The sequence below is a fragment of the Acanthochromis polyacanthus genome, chromosome 14, assembly GCF_021347895.1.
Source record: "Acanthochromis polyacanthus isolate Apoly-LR-REF ecotype Palm Island chromosome 14, KAUST_Apoly_ChrSc, whole genome shotgun sequence".
NCBI classification, from domain to species: Eukaryota; Metazoa; Chordata; class Actinopteri; family Pomacentridae; genus Acanthochromis; species Acanthochromis polyacanthus.
In genome coordinates this window covers 36,131,679-36,146,880 of record NC_067126.1, presented here as the reverse complement: position 1 = coordinate 36,146,880, position 15,202 = coordinate 36,131,679, and the positions used below count along the sequence as shown (strand labels likewise).

The window sequence follows — 15,202 nt, the reverse complement described above, 5'->3', positions numbered from 1 at the left end:
TTTATGTTTTGGATCATTGTCCTGTTGGAAGATAAATCTCCGTCCCAGTCTCAGGTCTTTTGCAGACTCCAACAGGTTTTCTTCCAGAATGCTCCTGTATTTGGCTCCATTCATCTTCCCATCAATTTTAACCATCTTCCCTGTCCCTGCTGAAGAAAAGCAGGCCCAAACCATGAGGCTGCCACCACCATGTTTGACAGTGGGGATGGTGTGTTCAGGGTGATGAGCTGTGTTGCTTTTACGCCAAACATATCGTTTTGCATTGTGGCCAAAAAGTTGGATTTTGGTTTCATCTGACCAGAGCACCTTCTTCCACATGTTTGCTGTGTCTCCCAGGTGGCTTGTGGCAAACTTCAAACCACACTTTTTATGGATATCTTTGAGAAATGGCTTTCTTCTTGCCACTCTTCCATAAAGGCCAGATTTGTGCAGTGTACGACTGATTGTTGTCCTATGGACAGACTCTCCCACCTCAGCTGTAGATCTCTGCAGTTCATCCAGAGTGATCATGGGCCTCTTGGCTGCATCTCTGATCAGTCTTCTCCTTGTTGGAGGTGAAAGTTTAGAGGGACGGCCGGGTCTTGGTAGATTTGCAGTGGTCTGATACTCCTTCCATTTCAATATGATTGCTTGCACAGTGCTCCTTGAGATGTTTAAAGCTTGGGAAATCTTTTTGTATCCAAATCCGGCTTTAAACTTCTCCACAACAGTACCTGGGACCTGCCTGGTGTGTTCCTTGGTCTTCATGATGCTCTCTGCACTTTAAACAGAACCCTGAGACTATCACAGAGCAGGTGCATTTATACGGAGACTTGATTACACACAGGTGGATTCTGTTTATCATCATCAGTCATTTAGGACAACACTGGATCATTCAGAGATCCTCACTGAACTTCTGGAGTGAGTTTGCTGCACTGAAAGTAAAGGGGCCGAATAATATTTCACACCCCACTTTTCAGTTTTTTATTTGTTAAAAAAGTTTAAATATCCAATAAATTTCATTCCACTTCACGATTGTGTCCCAATTTTATATTTTTATGTTTGAAGCCTGAAATGTGGCAAAAGGTTGAAAAGTTCAAGGGGGCCGAATACTTTCACAAGGCACTGTAAATCAAAATGTTCTTACATTTTGTGGAACTAAGCTCAGTGAATCTGATTTCTGTAGAGAACAGAAACAAAACTTGATTCATTCTACTGTTCTGACCTGAGTTCCTTCCATAAAATTCATCTTAGCTGCTGTAGCATAATTCAAGAATGACATGAATTAAATGAATTTAAATGAGGTGGGGGACTTGAACCCAAGACTGACTTTACAGAACAAGTTAAAAGTACCTAAACCCAAGTGCAACTGTGTTAAAACTGTAGTTTTACAGCATCATAGCACAAACTAGTACAGCTGTAATGAGTAAAAAGAGAAGTCCACCTATCATATAGCACCTTATATTGGAAAAAATGACCTAAAACCTGCATCTGAATCAGCACTTTTTATTCCTGTGGCGAAAATAAAAGAAGTATTTAAGAAGACAGTCGTCCTTCAGAGCAGAATAAGGTTCCTGAAAATCACACATTTACGTTCATGTTTAACCCGCTTTTACAATTAAAAGATTTAAAGCTGTTTTACTCACAGAGGACACCGAGGACGATGAGTCCAACCAGCAGGAAAACACTCAGCAGCCCCAAACAAGAGAATAACTGAATGAAAACTCCTCTGAGAACTCCTCGGACCTTAACGCAGAAATAAACCAATTATCTGTACAGCAGTAAATGACAGATAATAATGTATATTCTATTTAGAATCTCTGTCACTTCATTCTTACCTGTTTGATTCCTGGAACATTTTGGGTCGGCAGCTTTGGGAGGTTTCATGTCAACATAAATTTCCTCCATTGCTCGTAAGGTGGCGGATTTTTCCTCAGATTATCAGGTCTGTAGCACAGACTGCAGTGAATGTGAAATGTGATCTTTTTCAGTTTCTTACGTTCTCAGGACGTACAAGTTTCAGAAGTGATTAACTATCTACCACTGAAACAGAATTGTTTGCTCTGTGGCTGTATAATGGCAGTGACATAGAAAGATACATCCTCTGTGGTTCACAGTTCTCTAGCAGCTGTCAAGACAATCTTTTTATTGTAAAAGTGGGTTAAACATGAACGTAAATGTGTGATTTTCAGGAACCTTATTCTGCTCTGAAGGACGACTGTCTTCTTAAATTCTTCTTTTCTTTTCGCCACAGGAATAAAAAGTACTGATTCAGATGCAGGTTTTTGGTCTTTTTTTTTTTTTCAAAATATAAGGCGCTATATGATGGGCGGCATCAGGACTCTGGTGTTTCTGAAACATGTACCTTGATATTTCAGACCGTGACTCGGCTGCAGATTTATCCTCCATCAAACAAAACCTGACTGAGCGTCTGCAGGCCAGCAATGATCAACTTTCCTCCATGACAGAAGAGAGAGACCGACTGAATGCCAGCCTCACTGAAATGACCAAAGAACGTCTTTTATCTTTTATGACTTTCTTTTATGTGAAGTTTGCTTCTAGCTTTATTTAGTTTTAGTGTTTTATTCTGTATTATCTCCTGTTTATCTTCGATGTTATCTCATTTTATTTACTTTTAGCTGTCTGGCTCTTTGGTATGATGTCTCGCAATTTTTTAATTCTCTAATTCTTTGACTTTTAGTTTTAATCCTCAATCTTATTCTTTAATTTTCAAACTACCTAGTTCCCTTGTTTGAGTTGCGTGCTAATCTAGCAAGTTGTTCATTTAATTTATTGCCATTTTTACTGTTTATTTGCACTGACTGATCTGACTTGTCTCCTATAGCTTGCTTGATTGTCTGTGTCTCATGTTTTATTTGTCAAAGCACTTTGTGAACACTGTTCTTAAGGGTGCTATATAATAAAGTTATTATTATTATCTTAAATTAGATGCAATGTAGAACTGCTTGTTTACTGATCAGCTGCATTCACATTACATCTTGTTGTGAAGCATGGAGATATGAGATCCCAGAATCAGCCACAAAGGGGAGACTCTGACAGAACAACAGCTAAATAAGGGAACATTGTGATATTATAACCTGTGATTTAGGATCAAATTATGCCATAACCTAATGAATGTGTTTGAACTAACCAAGTGTCTATTCTTACATTCTTTAATGTTGAAACAGTGTAAAAATCAGAAGAGTGCCTCATTCAGAAAGAATGAAGGGTTGATTATTTTTTGGGAAAATGTCTTTTCTTTATACATTTTTATAAGTTGGTTGTTTCTTTAAATATGTCCTTTTTACAGGTTTGATAGGTTTCAGAAAGAGTTTTGATAACTGTTAAAATAAGAGGGTTTTAACTTTGTAATGAGGTGAGAAGTCACGATCAAAGTGAACTAGGGTCAAATGATTCACTGTAAAGATTAAGCTCAAAATAGATTGGGGATTTTTATAAGTCTGGAAAATGGGAGACGGGCTGTCTAGAAAGTCCAAGATGGATTGTTCCAGTTCCTGAAAAGTGGAGGTGAACATGCGGTCGTCGCATGGCACACGTGTGCGAGTTGGGAGGGGGAAGATGGAGTAATTGCATATGCAAAAGGTTCAGTTCACTATAAATTACACCTGAACTAGACGCAAGTTGGGAGTCGTTGGGTGGAAGTCGCTCGATGCAAACCAGGGTAGAAATGCCCTGAGCAAAGGGGATTTTATCACGCAACTCGGACGGGGGATTTAACATGATCTGCAAAGGAATAACTGTTCTGTTGGAGTTATGGACGAATGTACTGCTTTTTCTGCAGTGTTTGAGGATTACAGAACTGTGATCTGGATATAACACTGACTGATGGAACATTACTGGATTCTATTATTTCCAAAGGAATAACACCAGAATGGATTACAGCAAAATTTTTACTTGCCCAAACAACAAAAACGGATATATATGCAGATCTAAATCAGGTCCGGACTCCCGTCCACTTCCCCCTGGGCCCCGGCGGGTCTCAAACACTTGTCGGGTCTCAGGTGAGCAGCCGGGTGTGGCCACACCCTGACTGCTCTCCCTCCAAATTACATATTTTGGGTGATTATTACTCTTCTTTTAGGAAAGCATGATACCAGTTAGGAGTTAGGATGAGTGATTTTGAATATTATCTAATGTTTGATTATTTGTCTGATGATTTATTGGCTATGCTTTTGCCCTGCTAAATATTTTTTTTAATAAAGCATTATTCTGCAATTAAAGACAACAAATTGCAGGTGCTATTTTTATCCCTGAATGAATACATCTAGCTCTGGATGTAAAAAGTCAGATTATTGCGTGCATAACAATAGTAGAGGTTCTGAAAGGTTACCTAGTCATGGGGGCCAGGTTGGCCCGGTTTAAACATAACCTAGGGGTTTCTTGAAACAAAAAGAAGAGACTCCAAGGCACTCTCTAAAAAATATTAAGATTTAAAAAGCCTATAAAATTAGCCCTATAAAACTTCTACGCGTTTCGGCATCAAGCCTTCATCAGGAAGTCATGTAAACAGATGTCAGACTGCAATAGGCCCTTTTAAAGGGATGCTCAACCAATTAGAACCTGCCAATGGACTTAGAGGCAAAGTCTGCAGGTAGTGTCAACCAGCAGACTCGCCAACAGATGGTGTTATTGTTAATGTGGTGGCTTGTAGACAAGTCACCACATTTCCTGGACTAAATGAAGAACAAGATTATACTGTGTTCTTGTAGAGGAAGTTGTTGTCTAAACACTGAGTTAAAGTCTCCTAACGTACAGACCACTTTGTGAAAATGTTGTTCACCAGATTTCTGATGTGTTTTTTAAATGTTTTTTTCAATTAATTTTACCTGCTTTATGTGATACCATGCAGGTTTCTGGGGATGTAAACTTTTTTGTGGTCTGAATAACACCATCTGTTGGTGAGTCTGCTGGTTGACACTACCTGCAGACTTTGCCTCTAAGTCCATTGGCAGGTTCTAATTGGTTGAGCATCCCTTTAAAAGGGCCTATTGCAGTCTGACATCTGTTTGCATGACTTCCTGATGAAGGCTTGATGCCGAAACGCGTAGAAGTTTTATAGGTCTATATGACCGTGCCGTTTAAATAAAGGCTTTTTAAATCTTAATATTTTTTAGAGAGTGCCTTGGAGTCTCCTCTTTTTGTTTCAAGGATTTTTTGAATCCCCTTCCAAAGAGCACCTCAAACTAACTCTGCCGAGTCCAGGTAGCGCTCCTTTTCTTTGTCTTCTATAACCAAGGGTTTGTCTAAATGTCCATAACCTCTGAATTAAACCTAGCAACTTACCAAGTGCAAGATCCATAAGAGGAGAAGCTGCCGTTAACAGGCGTGACTGGTGATTATATTTAACTATACCGAAGTGGCTACTCGGTTAAATTAATTATCAGAGGAAGCAGGGTTTGGCGTCTGGATGTAGGCAGTGAGAAAGCTAGGCGAATTCTCCTCGTTTACCAGCTTAACCGTTCTACAGCATTGCTCTGAGCTAGATCTCAGGGGGCGGTAGAACCGGACCCGTAGGATGGAGAGCTGGTCCGGTGATTCCCTGACAGCTGAATAAGTTAATTAGGGGGTCACTGGCCCTGAGGATCAATAATCTTCAAATGGTCCAATTTAAATGGTTTCGCATTAAAGTGACTGAGATGTAATTTTTACTGTAAGTGTGAAGAAACCAAATCAGACTTTTTTTTTTAATGTGACCTTCAGTCTCACTGGTCTGATCTCTGGCTGGCACATCTGAACGTTCTCACTTCTCACAGGTCTGGAAGTAACCAGGAGAACAGCAACAGGGTTCAATCAAGAGACAAAAATGTAAACATCTTTTATTCCAACCAAACCTACATAACCCCTAAAATCAAAAGGCCTTCATGTTATTATGTGAAGAACCATGAGATGACCAGTCACTCTGTGAAAGAACCTTTTTTTGACATCTGTTTTATTAGTGTTTGACCTTCATTGTCTTCTGCAATGACAATAGAGGAATCTGAATGTCTAAAGTGCTGAATAGAGGTTGTTTCCCACCATAGCAGTCTGCTAGTTAGTTAGCTAGCTAGCTGTTAGTCTGTACACTTTCCTTAAATTCTTCCATAGGAACGGTCACAGACTCATACACAACGTTACCTCAGTTTAAGGTCTTTTCTGGAATGTTTGATCCCATCTCAATTGTCCAGTTGCTGCAGAATTGTAGATGTTCACTTTTCCATTTAATATCTAAACACTCTAAGACTTGGTGGATTTTGACATTTGAGTCATTTTTGAAGTCTATGGGAAAAAGTGATGCTTTTTTAATGATCATTATGATCATTTCTTTACAAATTCCATAATTACTTATTATAGAAACAATCACTTATTAATAAAAAAATGACTGGAAATCACGAAAATGTGAACTAAGTAACAGCCCGAATTTAATTATAACCACCTTCTAATTAGTTAAACAACAATAAAATGAGCTGATTCAGAAATAGTTTTTATTGTGTTCTTTTTATTAAGTTTAGATAATCATGACAGATATTTCTTTTTTGGCAATATATTAAATTTTATATAGAAAAAACAAATTAAATCACTTTCCACTAAATTCCCCATTACAAAAACATCTCTCAAGGAAGTGTGTTAATTCCAGATCACATGACCTGCTCCATATGATGTCATTTCCTCCTGAAGAAAAGACTAGAAAGACTCCAAGGCTTTTTGACTTATTTAATATAAAGTAGTCAACAGGTTTACTACAATATCTTTAGAAATAACTTTCAATTTCAATTTTACTCAGTTGTGTATCTATAACATTTTAAAAAATCTTGATGTAAAAATGTCATGTGATGTTTGGTTATAGGTGGCCATGTTGATTTTAGGCCTGAAAACAGTAAAAATGTCCACTGTGATACAAAAAGTCCCAGAATTATACATTGAACCATTTCTTTTAAAAGCAGATCCTTAATGGACTTCATTTGATTTGTCTGTTCCAAAGTGTTTTATGGATCTTTAGTGGAACTGAAGGTGTGTCAGGTTTGCTTCATGTTTGTACCACTAGATGGAGCCAGTTGACATTTGTAATGCTTTAATGTGTGTTTGTGTTCCACAGAATATGAAAGGCTTCTTTATAAGATTATTATTAGATTATTATGAGTTATATAGTGGATTGTGATGATAGCTACATATTAATATTTGTTGAGTTTACTCTTTACATTGTTTTCTGTGTTTGTTTGCATGTGTGTTTCTTTATTTGTAGCTTGCATTTGATTTGTCTTCATGTTTTCTTCTTATTGCAGCTCTCAGTTCTATCTGGTTCGATTATTCGTGTCTTTACTCATATTTGCTTCCATCTCTTTCATTTTTATTGTTAGTTGACATTTTAGTCAGTTTTTATCAATAAGTGATTGTTTCTATAATGAATAATTATAGAATTTATAAAGACATGATCATAATGAACATAAAAACATTAGGTCTTTTTTTATTTTTAACAAAATGTATGCAAGTTATATCCAATGGACTTCAAACATCTCTGTTACAGACTGACACATTTTCAAGCTAAAACTTGATTTGTTCCTTTCACAATTGTTGTTTTGTTGCACTACTGACACATGAAGAGGTAAAACCTACTATCCTTAAAACACACACACACATAAATATACTGGAAGAAATAAATGTTTTGTTCATTTGTTTTGTTTTCTTTACTGTTTTAGTTGTCATTTTTGAAGCAATTATTTTACAGATTTTCCCTTCAGATCTATGAAAATCACAAAAAATTAAAATTAATTTACATGTTTTCAGCTGCAGCCATCAGTAAAAAAAATCACTATTTCACACATATTTGCTGTTATTTTCACAGATTTTACAGTTTTTCAACTTTCTTTTTCAACATACTTTTTTGTGGCACTCTCAGATTTTCACAGATTTTTTTTTGTTTTACACATTTTTATTTTCACAGACAGATGTACATATACGCAAGTATAGATACATAGATAGTCAGTATATGCAAGGTGTGAAATTCAAACTGGTCTTCACACAGATAGATTTACAAGTACAATGATGTACACTGACACAAACTGTTTTTAGAATGATTTTAAAAAGAGGAAGTACCACTTTTATCTCTTGGCACCTTGAGGCCCTTTCAGAACTACATCTATTTGGTCTCTAACTTTACTCTAGTGACATTTATCAGCTTTTTTGATGCAGTTTCCCCTTTAACAGTCAGTCAACACCAGTATTTGTCTTTGTAATTTATTAAAGAATAATAAAGCAGAGGAAATGCAGAGTGATATTTCAGCTGAAGAGCAGAGCTCTGACACCCAGAGTCGTGTTCAGAGATCTGACCACATTCAACAAGAAATGCAAACTTTATAATAGCAATCAGTCCTTCACACACCACAGCTTTGATTTCCTCATGAAGACGAACACACGTTCTGGGTGTTATTAGACCTTGGTGTTGACGCTGGTCACAACAGAATCACACACCAGAACAAAATAGTAGAAAACATTCACAGTCAGATCTATTATGTGCTCTGATTAACACACTGGTTTGTGATGGTCACAGTACAAATACAGTTCATCCAAGTACTAATGACATTTTCTACAACAATGATGTCATTTTTTAAAAACTCAATGATCCACTTTCAGCAAATTTGTTTAGGTATTGAATTTTAAGACTATGTGTGAATGACAGCAGTTCTGGAAATACTTAATATAAAAGCCTGAAGTTCTCACAGTTATTTCTTTAGATATCTGACCTTCAAATACACATGATCCTCAAACAAATAATGCAGCAACATTATGGTTGTTTTTCACAGATCCACTGCAGAGACGATGTACATGAAGATCATTCCAAAGAGTGTTGTTGAAAATTCTGATAGTTGCACAGTCTTCTTCACCATGTTTTCCTCCATTGTCAGGCTGGTTTGTGTTCCAGTAGCTGGCAGTCAGTAAACAAAGAATTATTAGACTGTTTTCTTTGACAAAAGAATCAGAATTGGATCAGATCGGTGTCTGATGTGTGAATAGCCTTCTTCTATGATGATAACATGTCAGATATGATGTGAATGGTTCAGTTGGTGAGCGGTTTGTGATTCCATGTGGATGTAAATATCGATGCTATGCTAAAGTGAAGCTTACTCAGAATCAGAGGAGTTCCATCCACCCACATCCAGGTCCCTTCTGTTTGGATGTCATTCAACCCAATCCAAGTTGGTTTGTTGGTGAACGTAGAGAGAAACGTCTGTTCAACATGAAGAAAATTACATTTTAGCTCTTAACCACAATACAGTATGAGCATTTACCAGTTTTCTATGAACACATCATAATACAACTGCTCTAATTAAAACTAACAATTAAAAAAGCTGCAAGCAATGATAAACCAATCAGCTAGACAGGGTCTAATTGCCATGACAACTGAACATATTAAAAGTGTTCATGTAAAACATTGGTAGAAAGAATGCAATTCCTTGTGTTGTTGTGGTCTTGTTGTAAGGTTGGAGTTGCTTTGATGGATGAACAAAGTTTTACAAATCAAAAATCGAGGCCAGCTTTTGTCAGGCTTGGACTAAAGATCAGCAGGAACAATGGTGGTGAAGATGTGAAAAGAACTGTGGATGGTCAAAAACTGTCAATAGGGCGGATAACGGAATATTGCAGAAACTGATCTATTAAACAGTTCAACGCCTCAGGAAGGGGAGGCAGGACTTGGACAGACTATGTAGCTGAGGAGGAGAACTGCAGACTGAGGACACTGTCAAGAAGTGGAAGTTGAATGGAAATGCTCTTTCAACCACGTTAACACGTATTCTGCTGAGGAGGCAGTGAATGAAGACTTGGGGGAAGCTCATATCCATGGTAGAGGTCACTGTGGTGGTCAAGAAAGTCATCAGTGGCAAAGCACTCGGTGTGGATGAGATTCATTCAAGACTGAGGACTCTGGACATTGTCGGACTGTCTTTACTGACATGCCTCTTCAGTGGTCAGCTGGGACAGTCAGTGTGGAGTGGCAGTTGGAGGGTGGTGGTTCTTATTTTAAAAAATGAGAAGTGCTTCAATTACTTTGCTATCACACGTCCTCCCTGTGAAAGTTTACTCCAGAGTGCCAGAAAGGGAGGCTCAACTGATCATCTAAGTTCAGATTCAGGATGTGATCCGGCCCTTCCATGGATGGATTATTGGACGGACGGACGGATGGATGGACAATGAATATCTATGCAGAAAATGTCTGTTGTTAGTTGTTAAAGGTTTCTAATCTTTAAATGTGGGCTTATTAAAGACACACAGTTAAAGTCTACAATGTCTGAATTAAAACACACTGGAAGAGAACACAGCTGTTTCCTTTTAGTCTTGAAAACTGGGCAAAGTAATATACACGAGGATGAAGACTGAAATACATTTCCATGTTATTGAAAACATGCTAAAACAAATTCTCTACCTGTTCTTCATCACTGTTTATCACCACCAGATCTGCTCCTTTCTTCTGCAGTCCTCCCTGCTTTTTTCCAGGAATCAGACTCTTGAGAGAGGTGATAACAGGAACAGCTGAACATCTTCCATCCTGCAGGACACGTTTTCTCTGGAAGAAATATCAAACGATGCTCATTACTGACCAATATGTGGATGTATTTATGAAGTTATTTTAGCACAAGTCAATGTTTTCAGCAGTTACCCCTAAAGGCCCCTACAACAATGTCTAAGTTAGACTTGGATCTAAACAGTAACTTTTCTTCAGTCCATGCAGTGATTTTATTTGCTAGAAGACATATTATGGGTGAAATAAGAAGTCTACATCATGACTGAAGATTTCTATCTTGAAACTACAGAGTAATGATGACAGTCTTAAAACACGGCTTCAGACTTCCGCTATTTCCAACCCAACCCATGAACCCAGTCCTGTTCTACAGGAAACAGCTGTGTAGAATTGCACATACACATGTGGACAAAATTGTTGATACCCCTCGATTAATGAAAGAAAAACTCACAGTGGTCACAGAATAATTTGAATCTGACACAAATAATAATAAATACAAAATTCTATATAAATTAACCAATGAAAATCAGACATTGCTTTTGAACCGTGATTTAACAAAATTATTTTAAAAAATAAACTCATTGAACAGACCTGAAAAAAATGATGGTTCCCTAACCTTAATATTTTGTTGCACACCTTTTGAGGCAATCACTGCAATCAAACGATTTCTGTACCTGTCAATGTCCACGTGTGTAGATTATTTTAGGGCAGTAAGAGGTTAAATTCATTTAATGAAAGATTGCAGAGCATGCAGAGATGCAAGTTTTTTGGGGTTTAATCAATGATGAGAGAGGCACTTTATCTTATTTGATCATTTCTTATTTTTGATTCTTCTACTCATTTTGTGGTCATCTCATGACTGGAGAGTAACAGGTAGACATTTCTATCTTCTATCAGGCAGAGAAGGACTCACTCTGTTTGGACAAAGTCTGAAGTCTGTCCCGTTCTTTGGTCATTTCAGTGAGGCTGGCATTCAGTCGGTCTCTCTCTTCTGTCATGGAGGAAAGTTGATCATTGCTGGCCTGCAGACACTCAGTCAGGTTTTGTTTGATGGAGGATAAATCTGCAGCCAAATCACGGTCTGAAATATCACGGTACATGTTTTGAGGGCATGAATGACGAGGACACAAATATGATCTGATTTCACTACAAACCATACACAAACTTGATAAATCTTATTGCTAATTTAATTTATTTCCATAAAATCCATCTTAGCTCCTCTGTTATTATTAATGATTGATAAAAATGAAACCAGTTTTAATGTTGAGAATGCAGCTTAGAAATACCTGAACTCCGAGGTTGAAGTGTAACTGTGTTCTAACTGTAGTTTTACAGCATCACTGGGTTAAACTAGTGCAGCTGTTATTAGCAAAAAGAGAAGTCCAAAAACTGTTGCAGCATCTTGTCAAGAAATTTTCCCTGTACTTCTACTTTCCAAAAATGATTTAGTTAATTTTACTTTTGTAGTAAAAAATAGGACTTATTGATGTGTCTCCATGCACGACGTCGTTTTCCTGTGAACAGGGAACAACTGCTGTCATGTTCTCAGTGTCTTAAAATGATTTCTGTTTGAATCGTTGTAATTTGTGCTTGTTTGGTTTGTCAGATCTGATTCTGGATTTCAATCAAAATGCTGCACCAAAAGTTTTACTCTGCACATATTTAGGGGGGTGAGTGTTATAAAGTTAAAGGGGAACTTCGTTTTTTCAACCTGGAGTCTGTTTTCATATGTAATTTCATACATGTGAGTGATGGAGAAATGAATTTTCGACATAGCTCCAGTATTTAGCCAGGCAGGCAGCTTAGCAGCTCAGCTAGCAGCTCAGCTAGCGAAAAGTATGGGGCAGCTGGCCCCCCCGCGTCAAAGTCCGCCCTAACGTGCTTTTTCCCCACACAGACCAGCTCGGATGGTCTCAACGAGTGTCCCACAACATACTAGAGATGAGAAGTGAACGAAAACCTCCACATTACCTGGCGATCGCTCTTTGTTGTGGTCTGTATCCAAATCTCAGGACGCTAGGAAGCAAATCTCGTTCTGAAATCGTGCGACAGCTCGTGCCAAAACTGCGATTTCAGAACAAGATTTGCTTCCTAGCGTCCTGAGATTTGGATACAGATGACAACAAATAGCGATCACCAGGTAATGTGGAGGTTTTCGTCCACTTCTCATCTCTAGTATGTCATGGGACACTCGTTGAGACTATCTGAGCCGGTCAGTGTGGGAAAAAGCATGTTAGGGCGGACTTTGACGTGGGGGGAGGGGGGAAAGTTGCCCCATACTTTTCACTAGCTGAGCTGCTAAGCTGCCTGCCTGGCTAAATACTGGAGCTATGTCGAAAATTCATTTCTCCATCACTCACATGTATGAAATGACATGAAAACAGACCCCAGGTTGAAAAAAAACGAAGTTCCCCTTTAACTCATTAGAACCAGACTCACAGAGGACACCGAGGACGATTCGTCCAACCAGCAGGAAAACACTCAGCAGCTCATACATAACATGCACATGCATAACACATGCTGTGCTCAGCGCAAGGCAATTTTTCATTAAAGATTTAGGATAAAGATGGAAGGATTTTGCCTTTTCCAGACCCCTGAATCTATGAACTTTATAATCTAAGTGGAGAGTAACAGGTAGACGTTTGTATCTTCTATCAGGCAGGGAAGGACTCACTCTGTTTGGACAAAGTCTGAAGTCTGTCCCGTTCTTTGGTCATTTCAGTGAGGCTGGCATTCAGTCGGTCTCTCTCGTCTGTCATGGAGGAAAGTTGATCACTGCTGGCCTGCAGACGCTCAGTCAGGTTTTGTTTGATGGAGGATAAATCTGCAGCCGAGTCACGGTCTGAAATATCAAGGTACATGTTTCAGAAACACCAAAGTCCTGATGCTTTACTACTAATCCTGTCTCTCAACTTCAGTCCTAAATCAATTTATTCTCACGTTTTGTGGAACTAAGCTCAATTAATCTGATTTCTGTAGAGAACAAAAACAAAATTTGACTTATTCTACTGTTCTGACCCGAGTTCCTTCCATAAAATCAATCTTAGCTGCTCTAGTATTATTCAAGACTGACATGAATTAAATGAATTTAAATGAGGTGGGGGACTTGAACCCAAGGCTGACTTTACAGAAGAAGTTAAAAGTATCTGAACCCAAGTGCAGCTGTTCTAAAACTGTAGTTTTACAGCATCATAGCGCAAACTAGCTCAGCTGTAATGAGTAAAAAGAGAAGTCCGCCTATCATATCGCGCCTTATATTGAAAAAAATGACCTAAAACCTGCATCTGAAGCAGTACTTTTTATTCCTGTGGCAAAAATAGACAGTCACAGGCAAGGTAGTCGTCCTTCAGAGCAGAATAAGGTTCCTGAAAATCACACATTTACACACGTGGACAAAATTGTTGGTACCCCTCAGTTAAAGAAGGAAAAACCCACAATTCTCACTGAAATCACTTGAAACTCACAAAAGTAACAATAAATAAAAATTTATTGAAAATTAAATAATCAAAATCAGCCATCACTTTTGAATTGTTGATTAACATAATTATTTTAAAAAACAAACTAATGAAATAGGGCTGGACAAAAATGATGGTACCCATAACTTAATATTTTGTTGCACAACCTTTTGAGGCAATCACTGCAATTAAACGATTTCTGTATTTGTCAATGAGCGTTCTGCAGCTGTCAACAGGTATTTGGCCCACTCCTCATGAGCAAACAGCTCCAGTTGTCTCAGGTTTGATGGGTGTCTTTCTCCAAATGGCATGTTTCAGCTCCTTCCACATATGTTCAATGGGATTCCAGATCTGGGCTCATAGAAGGCCACTTTAGAATAGTCCAACGCTTTCTCTCAGCCATTCTTGGGTGTTTTTGGCTGTGTGTTTTGGATCGTTGTCCTGTTGGAAGACCCATGACCTGCGACTGAGACCAAGCTTTCTGACACTAGGCAGCACATTTCTCTCCAGAATGCCTTGATAGTCTTCAGATTTCATCGTACTTTGCACACTTTCAAGACACCCTGTGCCAGATGCAGCAAAGCAGCCCCCAAAACATTACTGAGCCTCCTCCATGTTTCACCGTAGGGACAGTGTTCTTTTCTTCGTATGCTTGGTTTTTGAGTCTATGAACATAGAGTTGATGTGCCTTACCAAAAAGCTCCAGTTTGGTCTCATCTGTCCAAAGGACATTCTCCCCAGAAGCTTTGTGGCTTGTCAACATGCATTTTTGCAAATTCCAGTCTGGCTTTTTTATGAGTTTTTTTTCAGCAGTGGTGTCCTCCTTGGTCGTCTCCCATGAAGTCCACTTGGCTCAAACAACGACGAATGGTGCGATCTGACACTGAATGTACCTTGGCCTTGGAGTTCACCTTTAATTTCTTTGGAGGTTGCTCTGGGCTCTTTGGATACAATTCCAACGATCCGTCTCTTCAATTTGTCATCAATTTTCCTCTTGCGGCCACGTCCAGGGAGGTTGGCTACTGTCCCGTGGGTCTTGAACTTCTGAATAATATGAGCCACTGTTGTCACAGGAACTTCAAGCTGTTTAGAGATGGTCCTTATAGCCTTTACCTTTAAGATGTTTGTCTATCATTTTTTTTCGGATGTCCTGGGACAATTCTCTCCTTCGCTTTCTGTTGTCCATGTTCAGTGTGGTACACACCTTTTCACCAAACAGCAGGGTGACTACTTGTCTCCCTTTAAATAGGCAGAC

The 15,202-nt window shown here is 38.5% G+C and overlaps 1 long non-coding RNA gene across 1 annotated transcript in view; it reads left to right on the top strand.

The window, feature by feature from the left end:
- LOC127537083 (uncharacterized) overlaps window positions 1–15,202 on the top strand; it is a 39,497-nt gene that overhangs the window by 11,417 nt on the left and 12,878 nt on the right. Inside the window, exon 2 of the long non-coding RNA XR_007946568.1 lies at window positions 1,851–1,924. This is a non-coding gene — a long non-coding RNA (uncharacterized LOC127537083). The remainder of the gene's footprint in view (window positions 1–1,850; window positions 1,925–15,202) is intronic.